We start from the raw sequence: 12,625 nt of genomic DNA, 5'->3' as shown, positions 1-12,625 counted from the left end.
TCAAGGGGTTTCAAGATGTCTTTATTGAAACATCCCTTGTGAGCTACCTCCTAAACGAGGCAATGATGACCATGCAATTGAAATTCTTCCAAGAATTTCACTGCCTAATAAACCTCCTTAAAGAGTTTCTCAAGCTCAACAAGAGGAGATTATGCGGCAAGTCCATGAGTTAGTTGAGAAGGCATGGTTAGGCCTAGCTCATCTCCATTTTGCTCATCTGTGCTATTAGTGCAAAAGAAAGACGGTGCATATCGTATGTTTGTCGCCTATAGAGCACCAAATAGGATCACTATCAAGAATATGTTTCCCGTTCCATGGGTTGAAGACCTATTTGATAAGCTACAAGGGTCCACCTACTTCAGTAGGATTGCCTAAACAGTGGCTATCATCAAATAAGGATAGTTGATCAAGACATTGTAAAGACCGCATTTCGCACTACGTTTGGTGTTTACAAATATATTTTCATGCCTTTTGGCTTAACCAATGTGCCAGCCACATTCAACCGCTTGATGGAGAATCTATTCAAGACTTATTGAACCTTTACTGAAGTGTTCTTTGATCATATCATCATCTACTCTAATTCATTAGACGAACACAAACAACACCTCTAGGTAATATTTCAAGTTCTAAGAGAGAATAACCTTTATGTTAATGGAAAGAAAAGTGAGTTTTTCTTGCAAGAGATTCAGTATTTAGGTCACATTATCTCTTAAGATGGCATCTAAAAGGATCCATCAAAGTTAGAGATAATAAAAGGATGGCCTAAAGGAATCTTCATGAACTAAGAAGCTTTATAGGTATGTATGCATACTATAGATGCGTCATAGAAAAGTTCTCACTAATAGCAGGACCATTACATGACCTAACATCACTAATAGAAGCTTTATAGGTATGTATGCATACTATAGACGCTTCATAGAAAAGTTCTCACTAATAGCAGGACCATCACATGACCTAACAAAGAAAAATGCTAGGTATACATGGTCTACCAAGGAGAACAATGCTTTCCAAAAGCTTAAAGAAAAGCTTATCTCTCAACTAGTTCTTACACTATCGGATCTCTCAAATCCATTTGAGGTCCAATGTGACGCTTGTGGTGATTGCCTTGGAACTGTTTTGCTCCAAGAAGGGCACGCCATAGCCTATGAAAGTCGAAGGCTCAAACTGACCCTGTTGAGCAAGCTCTAGGAATATATGAAAAGGAACTCCTCACAGTTCTACATGCCTTAGACTCATGGAAGCACTATTTATTGGGACTCCTTTCATTCTGTGAACGGATCACCAAAGTCTTAAGTACTTTTCATGATGCAGACCAAGCTCTCCGACAAACAAATGAGGTGTGAAAATTTCCTTTCGCAATCATTTTCATATTGCTCACATTGCTGGCAAGAATAATCAAGTAGCCGATGCACTCTCAAGACGGCCGAGAGTGAGTGTGGTTTCCGTAGCAACTCACAATGATCTATCTTCTATGGTAGATGAATATGCTATTGATCCCGATTTTAGAGATGTGATTTCAGCCCTTGCATAAGGGAAGAAAGAGGAACCATTTACTCTACAAGATGGTTATCGTCTTTATGGCAATAGACTATGCGTTACTAACTCACTACATGAGAAAGTAATGTATGAATCTCATGTTCCTCCCTATGCAGGGCATAGAGGGATTCAGTCTACCCTAAAGGGGATTGAAACATATTTCTATTGGCCTACCATGAAAGCAAACATACAAGAGTATGTTTCTAAATGTGTGGTATGCCAAAAGACGAAGTTTGATAGAGGAAAGCAACCTAGATTGCTTCAACCTTTGCCAATCCCTAATTCACCATGGGAGAGCATATCTATGGATTTTATCTTTGGATTGCCTAGGTCTATCCATAAGAATACAGGAATATGGACGATAGTAGACAGGTTCAGTAAACAAGCTCATTTAATATCCATTAGGAAAAATATGAACCCTCTAGGGGCCCTTTGGGATTAAGGTTAATTAGAGGTTAGCCAATAGGAAGAGGGTGGTGGACACACTCTATGCCCTCCAAAAAGTAGGGGGACAAGATAGCCTTACACCTCTTAATTGCCTCTTACCTAGTGAGAAGGTAAGGGAGGTGGCCAGGGGAAAGAGGGGGGGGGGGGGGGGAACCACTTTGACCTCTTTTCCCTCACTTTTTGGCCCGGATTTAAAAATACACTAAAAATTTTGAATTTTCAAAACATTTCAAATTTTCAAAAAATTTCAAATTTCAAGTTTTCCCTCCTTAAAAGGTCCCCAAATCTATTTCATGGTCAAAAAAATATTTTTGACCTTCAAAAGTTAAAAACGCTCACTAAAAAATCCAAAAAATTAATTTATTTAAAAAACAAATCAAAACATCATTTTCACCCTCCAAAGTCTTTCCAAACCTATTCTATAGCTAAAAAGTGTTTTTCTCTATCTACAAACCCTTTTCCAAGCTCTCCATTGCTGCAACAACCACATGCACCCCTTATAGTCCATCATTATCTCTCTGCTAGATTTCTCCCACCTCCATTGTAGCACCAAGCAAGCTCCTCCTCCATCTCTTCCCCTTGCCCACCACATAGTTTCACACCAAGCTAGCTCCTCTCCCTTCTCTCACCTCCATTACAACATGAAACAAGATTCTACTCCTTCTACTTTTATTCACTCACACTACATGGAAACCTCTACTTTCGAAGGTGGCAAAAGTATGAGCTCACATGAGTTGCATACCACAACAATAGGAGGTGTGAATATCGCATGGGCATTGCAAGGGTTCATCTCCAACATAAAGATAGAATGGTAAGAAAACTACCCTTGTAGCTTACATTCAGAGCTTAACATCATCTCCATCTTTAAGTTTATCATGCTGGAGAGAATTAACCTCTTTATGGCTTTCAGTGTTTAGGCTTCACACCTCATAACACTGGGTGGTGCTATTTTGTTGATGGCTTTGTTGCGCCATCTATAGTTGTGTAGCATGTGATTTGAGTCTCACAATGTAAGTAAGTTGTGTTATCTATGGAGAGTCGTCAAAGATTTTTCTTGTAATTTATTCTTCGTATAATTGTCATTAGATAATTGGAATGATATCATTTTGTACTTTATACTTTGTGCTCACATAATCTTTTGTTTACTTACAGATTCAACTTGTTTTAAGAGGACATGAGCAAACAACCGTGTGCAGAGATGGAAATCACTCTATTTTTGTTCCTTAAGGAACCTTTCACTACCATGTTAAAAGATTTTGATAAGAATAGTAGGTGTTTTTTAGAATCTTGAACCAATAGGGACTCTCTAGGAGCTCTCATAGAAGCCATCCATATAGTACTACTATCTTCCCTACCTAGTGTCATAGACACACAAATACTCAAGTGTATATGAATCTCTAGATGAGGAAGACAAATACTTGTAAGAGAAGCCTAACAGCAACAACATTGTCTCCATTTGTAATTATTTTTCATGAAGCTGGATTCCTCTATAAATGCAATATAAATATGTTTTTTTGTTAAATGGTGTCGCATTGAGTGAGAGTATTTAATTTAGATTACTGAAGTTTCATACAGATCTGAGAAATATTGTTTACTTTTATGGATATTTTGATTTGCCTGTACGATGATTCAAATCGCAAGTCTTAATCAATCCACCTTGAAGAAATTCAAGCAATATTTTGATTTCAGTTTAATCATTAATGGTTATTATTATTAAAGTGGATCATACACTTTGTCAAGATGTCCTCATTTGGGGATGTTGAATATATATCATTAGCAATGTTTCACAAGTTAAGAAAGCTAAACTCTTGCTTTCCAACATGTTATTGCTTCCATACTAATGCATATGCAAAGCTTGATTAGAGAAATGATCACTTGAGATGGAGGTGTCTATGTATAGGAGTGACTTATTATTGATTCTTGTTTCATCATACATATATTGTAAAGACTTTGAGTTTCCAACTTTTTGAGTAGTGTTGACAAGTTTTTGGTATGAAATCTTCTTAAATATCCCTATTCATTAGCTATTAGTAGCTATTTCTTTGGTATTGCTAAAGATGATACCAATAGCTATCACCTTGTGAACTTAACTGTTAAATTCTGGATTTTATTTTTACCATGTAGCTCATTTGGATAGAGAAAGTCTAGACATAAATTATAGATACATGCATTGTTAACATAGAAGATATGTACCACTCGAGCTTATGTAAACTTCCAATCAAGAAACCTTTGGTTGGATACTATAACAATAGGGGTCACATGTGGTTTCAAATACCAAAGAAATGGCTTAACCAAAACATTCCCAAGAACACTAGGTGGACACAAGGATCTCTAGTGTTTAATGTTTAGTGCACAGGATTTGTGAGGCCGTTGACATGGGGAGTTCACTGAAGTATATGTAACATAGCACATGTGTTCAGCAGAAGGGATTTTATATTCTTGTAAAGTTGCAGAAACATGTGTAGATAAGGTCTATAAGGGGTACTTTTAATCCATTCTAGTGAACGCACGTGATATAGGAAAAGTTTACATAGTGAATGCTCCAGACCTTTAAACACAAAGAAAGGGGAGGGAGGAAGGGGGGGGAGCTCTAATTACATCTGAGTGAAAAGAAGTGGAATTTGTACTGTCATGTTGCATAAAGATTTTCTTTCACTTAATCTAAAAAAAACTGGTATCCTGGGGTGCAGACAAGGCCATATAATGCAAAAAAAGGGGTGGCCACAAGGGCGCGTAGTGAGCCATCCAAAACTACTGGATGGGGCATATGTGGGCCCTTGTGGCCACCCTTTTTTTTCATAATTAGGCTATTGCTGCACTCCAGGACCCTGGAAAAGATGAGATGAACCTAAAATTGAACTTTTCAAGCACATTATGCCTTCCTTCAACTCAACTTACTAGTTCCCTGCACCAAAAGGGCAAATCACATTGGACAATATAAAAATCTAGTCTCATGCTGCATAAACATCTGGTTTCATCAAATATTAACATTCTTGCTATTATAAGGGGCAGACAAGGCCATATAATGCAAAAAAAAGGGTGGCCACAAGGGCGCGCAGGTGAGCCATCCAAAACTGTTGGATGGGCCATCTGCGCGCCCTTGTGGCCACCCTTTTGTTTTTGCATAATTAGGCTATTGTTGCACTCCAGGACCTTGGAAAAGGTGAGATGAATGTAAAATTTAACTTTTCAAGCACATTATGCCTTCCTTCAACTCAACTTACTAGTTCCCTACACCAAAAGGCCAAAAAAAAATCTAGTCTCATGCTACATAAACATCTGGTTTCATAAGCTATTAACATTTTTGCTATCCTAAGGGGCAAACAAAGCTAGAAAATGCAAAAAAAAGTGTGTCCACAAGGGCGCGCAGATGAGCTATCCAAAACTGCTGGATGGGCCATCTGCGTGCCCTTGTGGCCACCCTTTTTTTTGCATTTTCTAGCTTTGTTTGCCCCTTAGGATGGCAAAAATGTTAATATTTGATTTAAATTTAACTCTTCATGGCCAGAACCACTTAACTTAAAACACATGGATAAACCGAAAAGCCAAATCACTATGGAGACAGTAGACACAACTCTTAATCGTTTTGTCATTGCAAAGTCATCTGAAATGATGTGAGCCTCTACAACTTCTTGAATAGCCTCCAATGCTACTGCTTGCATTTTATACTGATTTCCATAGCTTTGAAGCACCTCCTTCACCGTGTGAGCATATTTTTGATGCATGGCCATGATTCAAGTGTTGAACTTTTCGGTTGTTTTCAATAGCTTCTAGATTTCAATCGGCTCCGAATCTGTCTGGGCTTGTCTCACATAAATTTATTCATCTCATCGCGTTCTTCGACGATCATGTGATGAGAAAAAATCATATCTTGCTCGCATTCTCCAAAAATCAACGTGCAAGTTGACAATTTATTTAAAAATGATGTAAAACATACATTTTTTACTTTTTCCTTAATCTACGGACTCCAACGAGCATTAAAACCATGGAATCTGAAAATACTCAAAGAACCATTGTTTTTTATTGTGTTAATGTTTTTTATTGTGTTAAGGACTGTATTTCCTACATACAAAACTTTCCCAAAATCTCGCCCTAACACCTTCAAAAGTGGCTTCCAAGGAGTGCACTCGCTCAAAATTTGAAACTGAAGAAAAACAATCAGAATGAACTCCTAGACTGTGTATAAACTTTAGAATAACCAAAATTTCCTTCAAAAAAAAGTTATGCTAAAAATTTGAAAATAGCCCCCCCTTGGACTCCCCACAACGATAGAAGTCAAAGGGTTCAAGGAGAGGTATGGTGTCACAAGTGCATGGTGGGAATCTCATCGAGGTTTATTTCGTCAAGATCTCTTGTACTTTATCATGTCTTCTCATGTACAATCTTACCCAAAAAAAAAATTGACGCTTTAAATGACTACAAATCTTATTTAACTTATCAAACAATCTAAAATATGGTAGACCAAGAGTGCTCTTACACATCAACAAACAAAAAAGTCCAAACTTCTTCTCATTAACTTTGATAAACATACATTTGTGAACAACTTCCAAGGGGTAGTGCAGTCATAGTTCTTACATCCATTCCATGACATGGTATGCTCATGGGGTGACCTATCATATAAAAATATCTCTGGTGGGGGTGCCCTCATGTTAGGAAAGGGTGTGCTGCTGATGAAAAGCTGTTGTATTGTCCTACTAGGGATCTCTCCATGTTAGCATAGTGATTTTTGGTGTAGTGGGAGACACATTGCTTGAGGAGAGCTTTGTGCCACCGTAAAAGCTTCATGTTATGCCAGTTCCTTGAGCCATTCTTGCAAACAAAGCCACTTAACTAGCATAGTAAGAGGTCACCTTGTATCATGACGCATTAGAGACATGTTCTTCAAACAAAAATATGTATGCATTCAACATTTTTAAGTTGTATAATAAAGACACTTGTTAAGTATATGTTGTACAAATTTGCAAGTATTTTCATCCAACTAGGAATAAAAAATCCTAAAATATACATTAGGATGAGATTACCCACCTCTAATAAGGATGGATTTGAAGCACCTACCTGCAAGATGTAACAAAGAAGTCTGTTTTAGAGGAAAAGTGGTGACACTTGACCTCTCTAACCTGCACCCACTCTTTCTTGTAATGCCACTGTTTTGAGCTGAAGAGCTTGACATTCGTGCATCCACGAATGCAAAGAAGCACCTGCACCCATACACAACCAATTGCAATAGCCTAACAAGCCTACTTCTCCCCTCCCAAGATATTGAAGAACCATACACATTCGTCTCACCGACAGTATGACGATCTTGGGATGACCTCTGCTCACCCTCACGTGCGGCCTTCGGTGCAAACACCGCGGACAAGCAATATGTACACTTTTGTTGTGCGGAGTACATGGTGATGGAGGCATACGATTTGTGATGTCCGTGAGCACCATGGCAGCTGTTGCATGAGGAAGCAAAGAATGAAAAGAAAGAGAGGGGAGGGAGAGGGAGGAACATGGGAGGAGAGAAGGGGGCAGGGGGGGAGAGGGAGAGAGAGGGGAGGAGGAGGATAGAAGAGGGTAGGGAGGGAGAGGAGAGGGAGAGAGGAGGAAGGAGGAGGAGAGAACAAAGGTTTTTTTTTTTTTTGAAAAGCTGGACTTTTAGTGTTTGTAGGTTTAAAAAAATGTCAAAAAATGATTTTTTGATGTGTATATATGTTGGGAGGGAGTTTTAAGTCAAAAATAAGTAAAAATAACTTTTTTGAAAAAAAGTCAAATTTTGGTTCTTAGTGACCCACGTTTTTGCTGATGTGGCCACACCCCTTTACTCCCTTCGCTTTCCAAAAGCTAGAGAGAGAAAGTGACCTCTTAGGTCCACATCCTACATGTGTCTAAAAAAAAGGCTAGAAAAGTCTACTCAAAACTAGCTTCTTGAATGCCCTGGTCCCCTTAACCCTACACAACATTGGCCTTAATCCCTAAAAATTAGGATTCCTTACAAGGCCCATGCAAAGTCCATATTTCTCCTAATGCTATCAAAAAGACTATCAAAGCCCATCAAATGGCAACCCTTTTCATTTCACATATCTTCAAGTACCATGGATTGCCAATGTCCATAGTGTCAGATAGAGTTCCTAGAATGACTGGTAATTTTTGGAAGGGTCTCTTTGAGAATTTAGGGACAAGGCTAAACTTATCTTCGACCTATCACCTACAAACGGATGGTCAAAGTGAAATAGCTAACCTGACAATTCTTGATCTACTAAAAACCTATGTAACGGAAGTAGATCAAACGTCCAATGGGAGAAGTACTTACCCTTAGTGGAGTATGCCTATAATAACACTGTACATACTTCCACGGAAAAAGCACCTTTTGAGGTAATTGAGGGAAGATCAAAAAGTCCCTTGCTACTTAAGGTACACGGGAAGATCTTCGTTGCAGATGAGTATAGCCAAGACCTACAAGAATCTTTCCAAAAGATTAAGGATGCTATCTCTATCTCACAGCAAAGGAAAAAGGCTACTCCTGATAAGCACAGAAGAGTCCAAGCCTTTAAATAAAATGATTGGGTCTTACTTAAATTTCCCAAGGCTCAATTAAGGCACACGACAGGCAAGATCCTACGGGACACCAAAAGTACTATGCTAAGTTAGCAAAAAGGTACTATGGTCCCTTCTAGATTCTTAGGCCAATCAATGAGATGGCCTATCAACTCAAGTTTCCCAGCCATTGGCTCATACACAATGCTTTCCATGTGAGCCTACTAAAGCCTTACAAAGGAGAGCCACCTCAAGAACAACCTATTCAAGACCCACCAGAGATCGAGGACCAAGAAGAGGTGTTGCAATCCAAGTCCATTCTCCCACATGAAGACTAGGTATTAAGAGGCAGCAACACTATCTGATGATATCTTATTAAGTTTAAGAATTATCCTTTTGAAGATACCAGATGGATGCAAGGCATACAATTAAAGGATAACCTAAACCTTGTCAATGCTTACAATGCTTCCCTAGAGTAAGTAAATGTACAAATGTTAAAAATGAACAAAGTTTTTGTCTTATAAGACTCTCTTTTTCTTTATTATGCACAAATGTGAAGTAGTATGCATGCTTAGATCAAGCTTACGGAGACAATGTCTTCAAACACCAAGTAGAGCTTGTCACTCTACTATGGAAGATTGACAGGACTAATGTGCAGACATGCTTGCGACAGCTTAAGCTCTCAAGTGCCAAATGGACTAGTCATCCATTCTGGAACGATGTCATAGGTAACATAGGGATCCTCTATCCGCTAGGAAAAGTACTAATGAATATGCTTTATCTTCTCTACCACATAGTCGAGGTCGACTATGATTTCAAGAGAGAGATAATGTCATAATAACTAATATCTAATTCTCCTAAATTATTTTCTCATGTTAAACTGATCATTTAATATGGGGAAGTGCCAGGGGAGAAAAAAGCTAGAATATTGGTTAAGCTGGCAGACCGTCCACAGTAGGGATCCAAAGGGGGGGCCATCTGGAAAAGAGAAATGTGAAACAATGGGCTTAAAAGACGCTAAGGTTCAGCTCATTAAGACTTCCAAAATGCTAAGGTTCCAAAATTCAAAGGTTGTGTCCAATGGCTAAGCTTAGGAAAATATTGGATGCTTTGTGTGTGTACCAAAAAAGTCTTCATCCATCCCTACACAGGAGGGGGCGAGCCCTAGAAGTAGGAGATGAGAGAGAAACACACACACACACTCCAAGCTCCTTTACACAAAGGGAAAGAGGGACATATGTTAGCTCCCAAGCCCAGATGCCCACAAGGTGTGCTCAAATCCTATTGGATGGCCATGGAGGTGGACCAATGAGAATTAGGCTAGAGTAAATCTAGTTAAATTAGTTTAAAAACACTTAAATAAAAGAACCAATAAGAACTAAGCTCTCTAGAATACTATTAGACAGTCTTCCAAGGGGTCCAATGCGCATTCAACAACCCAATGGTTTGCCTGATTCCTATTGGCCAGGAGACAAAGGGGTCCAATGTGAGTTTAGGTGCATTAATTAATTACCTATAGCTCTCACAAAAGGGGAAATGGGGACACATGCCAGAAGGCTATCACTTTTTCTTCTTAAATTTCATTGGCTAAGCCTAGCATGGACCAATGGGGTGTCAGAATGAGCAATTAGCAAGATAGGTCGACCAAGAGAGAGAGAGGGGGCTGAATATTACAAGGAATTATCACTTACACACTCACACTAGTCCATGTGTGGAGTAAGAAGACTCTCTCTCTCCTTCTCAAGCTTTAATGGAAAGCTTATCACCTACTCCAAGCTTGTGAGAAGGGAGGCCTACACCAACAACTCTTGGCTTTGTGATGCAAATCCAACCAAGAGCCAAGCTTCAATGCACGCTCATCTCCTCTACCATGCTAATTACTAAGCTAATCTATGCTAATATGAGTGACTATGTGAGGAGATGTACATCTTTCTCGTAAGACTACTCCTTTTTCCTCTCAATCTACTCTCATACCCCGCTAGCTCTCCCATCTTTGAAGGTGTGTGAGGTCTTGGGTCTGAAACCGTGAGGGAATTGATGTTGTGTTTAATAAGTGTTGTGCTTAGTGCTTGATGGGAGAAACCATAATACAAAGCCTTTTGGAGGGGGGACCGGTTCCATGTAAATCCAGTCCTCAACTGTTGTCAATGGCTTAATTTGTCTCTCTTTTGAAGTATTGTTCATGCTATCTAACTAGGTGTTATAATTTTTGTTGCTCCCTCCACCCAAGCACTCTTGTTATTATCATTACGAATCTATTCTAATGAAATGCTCACTATATTCATGCTATTTTCCGCTACACACAAGTTACTAGGCCATTAAATGTTACACAAAACTTAGTACATATGACAAAGAGTTGACTGTTGTTGTACATGCCTTGAAAATTTGGAAACACTATTTAATGGGTGCTCATTTAATCATCAAAACTGATCAACAAAGTATCAAGTACTTATTGTCTCAACCCTTAATAGATGATAGACATATGAAGTGGGATGCCTTCATTCAGAGTTTTCAACCCAACATTCAATACCAACCTGGTAGGAAAAGTGTTGTAGTTGATGCTTTTAGTCGATGACCCTCTCTTAATAATCTATCAACCATTACGGGTGCTTCATTTGATTCAATGCTTGACACTTATGCACAAGATGATGATTTCAAAACCACATGGCTGCATATGATTGAGAATTATGTGCATACATTTTTGGTATATACTATTCAAGAAAACTTTCTTCATTTCAAACAAAAATTGCGTATAACTAAACCTTTTCATACATTGACCATTGAAGAGTTTCACAAACCACCCTATGCTGGACATAGAGGATTTTCTGCTACTTTTCAAAAATTACGTCATGATTTCTATTGGCTGCTATGGAAATTGATGTTAAACAGTATGTTTCAACTTGTTTGATGTGTCAAAAGATCAAAGTAGCCACATGTAAATTGGGAATCTTATGCCCTCTTCCCATTCCTAAAAAACCTTGGGAACATATCTCAATGGGATTTGTTACTAGATTTCCACTAAGTGTTCACAAGCATCATATGATTTGGACTGTAATTGTTGACCATTTTTCTAAACAAGCATACTTCATTCCTTGTAAGAAAACACTTGGAGCATATCAAGCTGCACTTCTATTTCTTAAGTTGTGTTTCCACATGATGGTTTGCTTAAATTCATAATATCTAATCAAGATTCCAAATTTTATAGTGCTTTTTGGACTACAGTTTTTGAAAATATTGGAACTACACTTGATTTTACTCCTGCATTCCATCCCGAGTCTAATGGTTAAACCAAAGTCATTAATCACGTTATCATTGACTTGCTAACAGGTTATGTTTCTTCTCAACCCAAGAAATGGGATGATTACCTGCATATTCTCTAGTTTGCATATAACAACACCACACACACTACCACAGGAAAATCTCCATTTGAAATTGTGTATGGTCATTCTCTGCCTACTCCTGCTTCACGTCTTTCTAATGTTGTGCCTGTCTCTGATGATTTACTGCTAATTTTCATGATGTTTATGCAAGTGTGCACTCTACCATTAAACACTCATAGAAACTTTACACTAAGCATGCTAACAGGCACTACAAGGCACATCAATTTAAGGAAGGTGATTATGTTATGCTTTGCATTGAAAACGAAGGATCAAAAGTGTTGATACTAATGTTTTTGCTAAGCTTGATCCTCGTTTTTAGAGTCCATTCAAAATAAATGTTGTGATCAATGATGTTTCATTTTGTTTAGACTTACCTTCACATCGACACGTTCACAATGCATTCCACATTAGTCTATTAAGACCTTTCAGAGGACCCCTACCTACACATCACATTTATGAGGATCCACCTTCACTTGTGGACCAAGACAACTTAATTTTCCCTTCCCTCCCTCTTATGCTATGCTGTGTTATTTTGTGTATTTTTTTATTATGTAACATCTCTTACAATCCTCCTACACTCTCTGACACTCTGTCCTTGACATTCTATTCTCTTGTGTGTGTGCTGTCATAGTTTAGGTGTGTGTGCATACTTGAATTCAGAAGAGAAGGTGACATGTTGATGGTGAAGTCTATGAGGAATTGTTGATTTGTCTAAGCAACCGGTCTCCCCATTTCCCAACATA

The sequence above is a fragment of the Adiantum capillus-veneris genome, chromosome 17 (assembly GCF_014529385.1).
Source record: "Adiantum capillus-veneris isolate H3 chromosome 17, ASM1452938v2, whole genome shotgun sequence".
NCBI lineage: Eukaryota > Viridiplantae > Streptophyta > Polypodiopsida > Polypodiales > Pteridaceae > Adiantum > Adiantum capillus-veneris.
The sequence above is the reverse complement of the archived record's forward strand: the minus strand, read 5'-3'. Positions refer to the sequence as shown.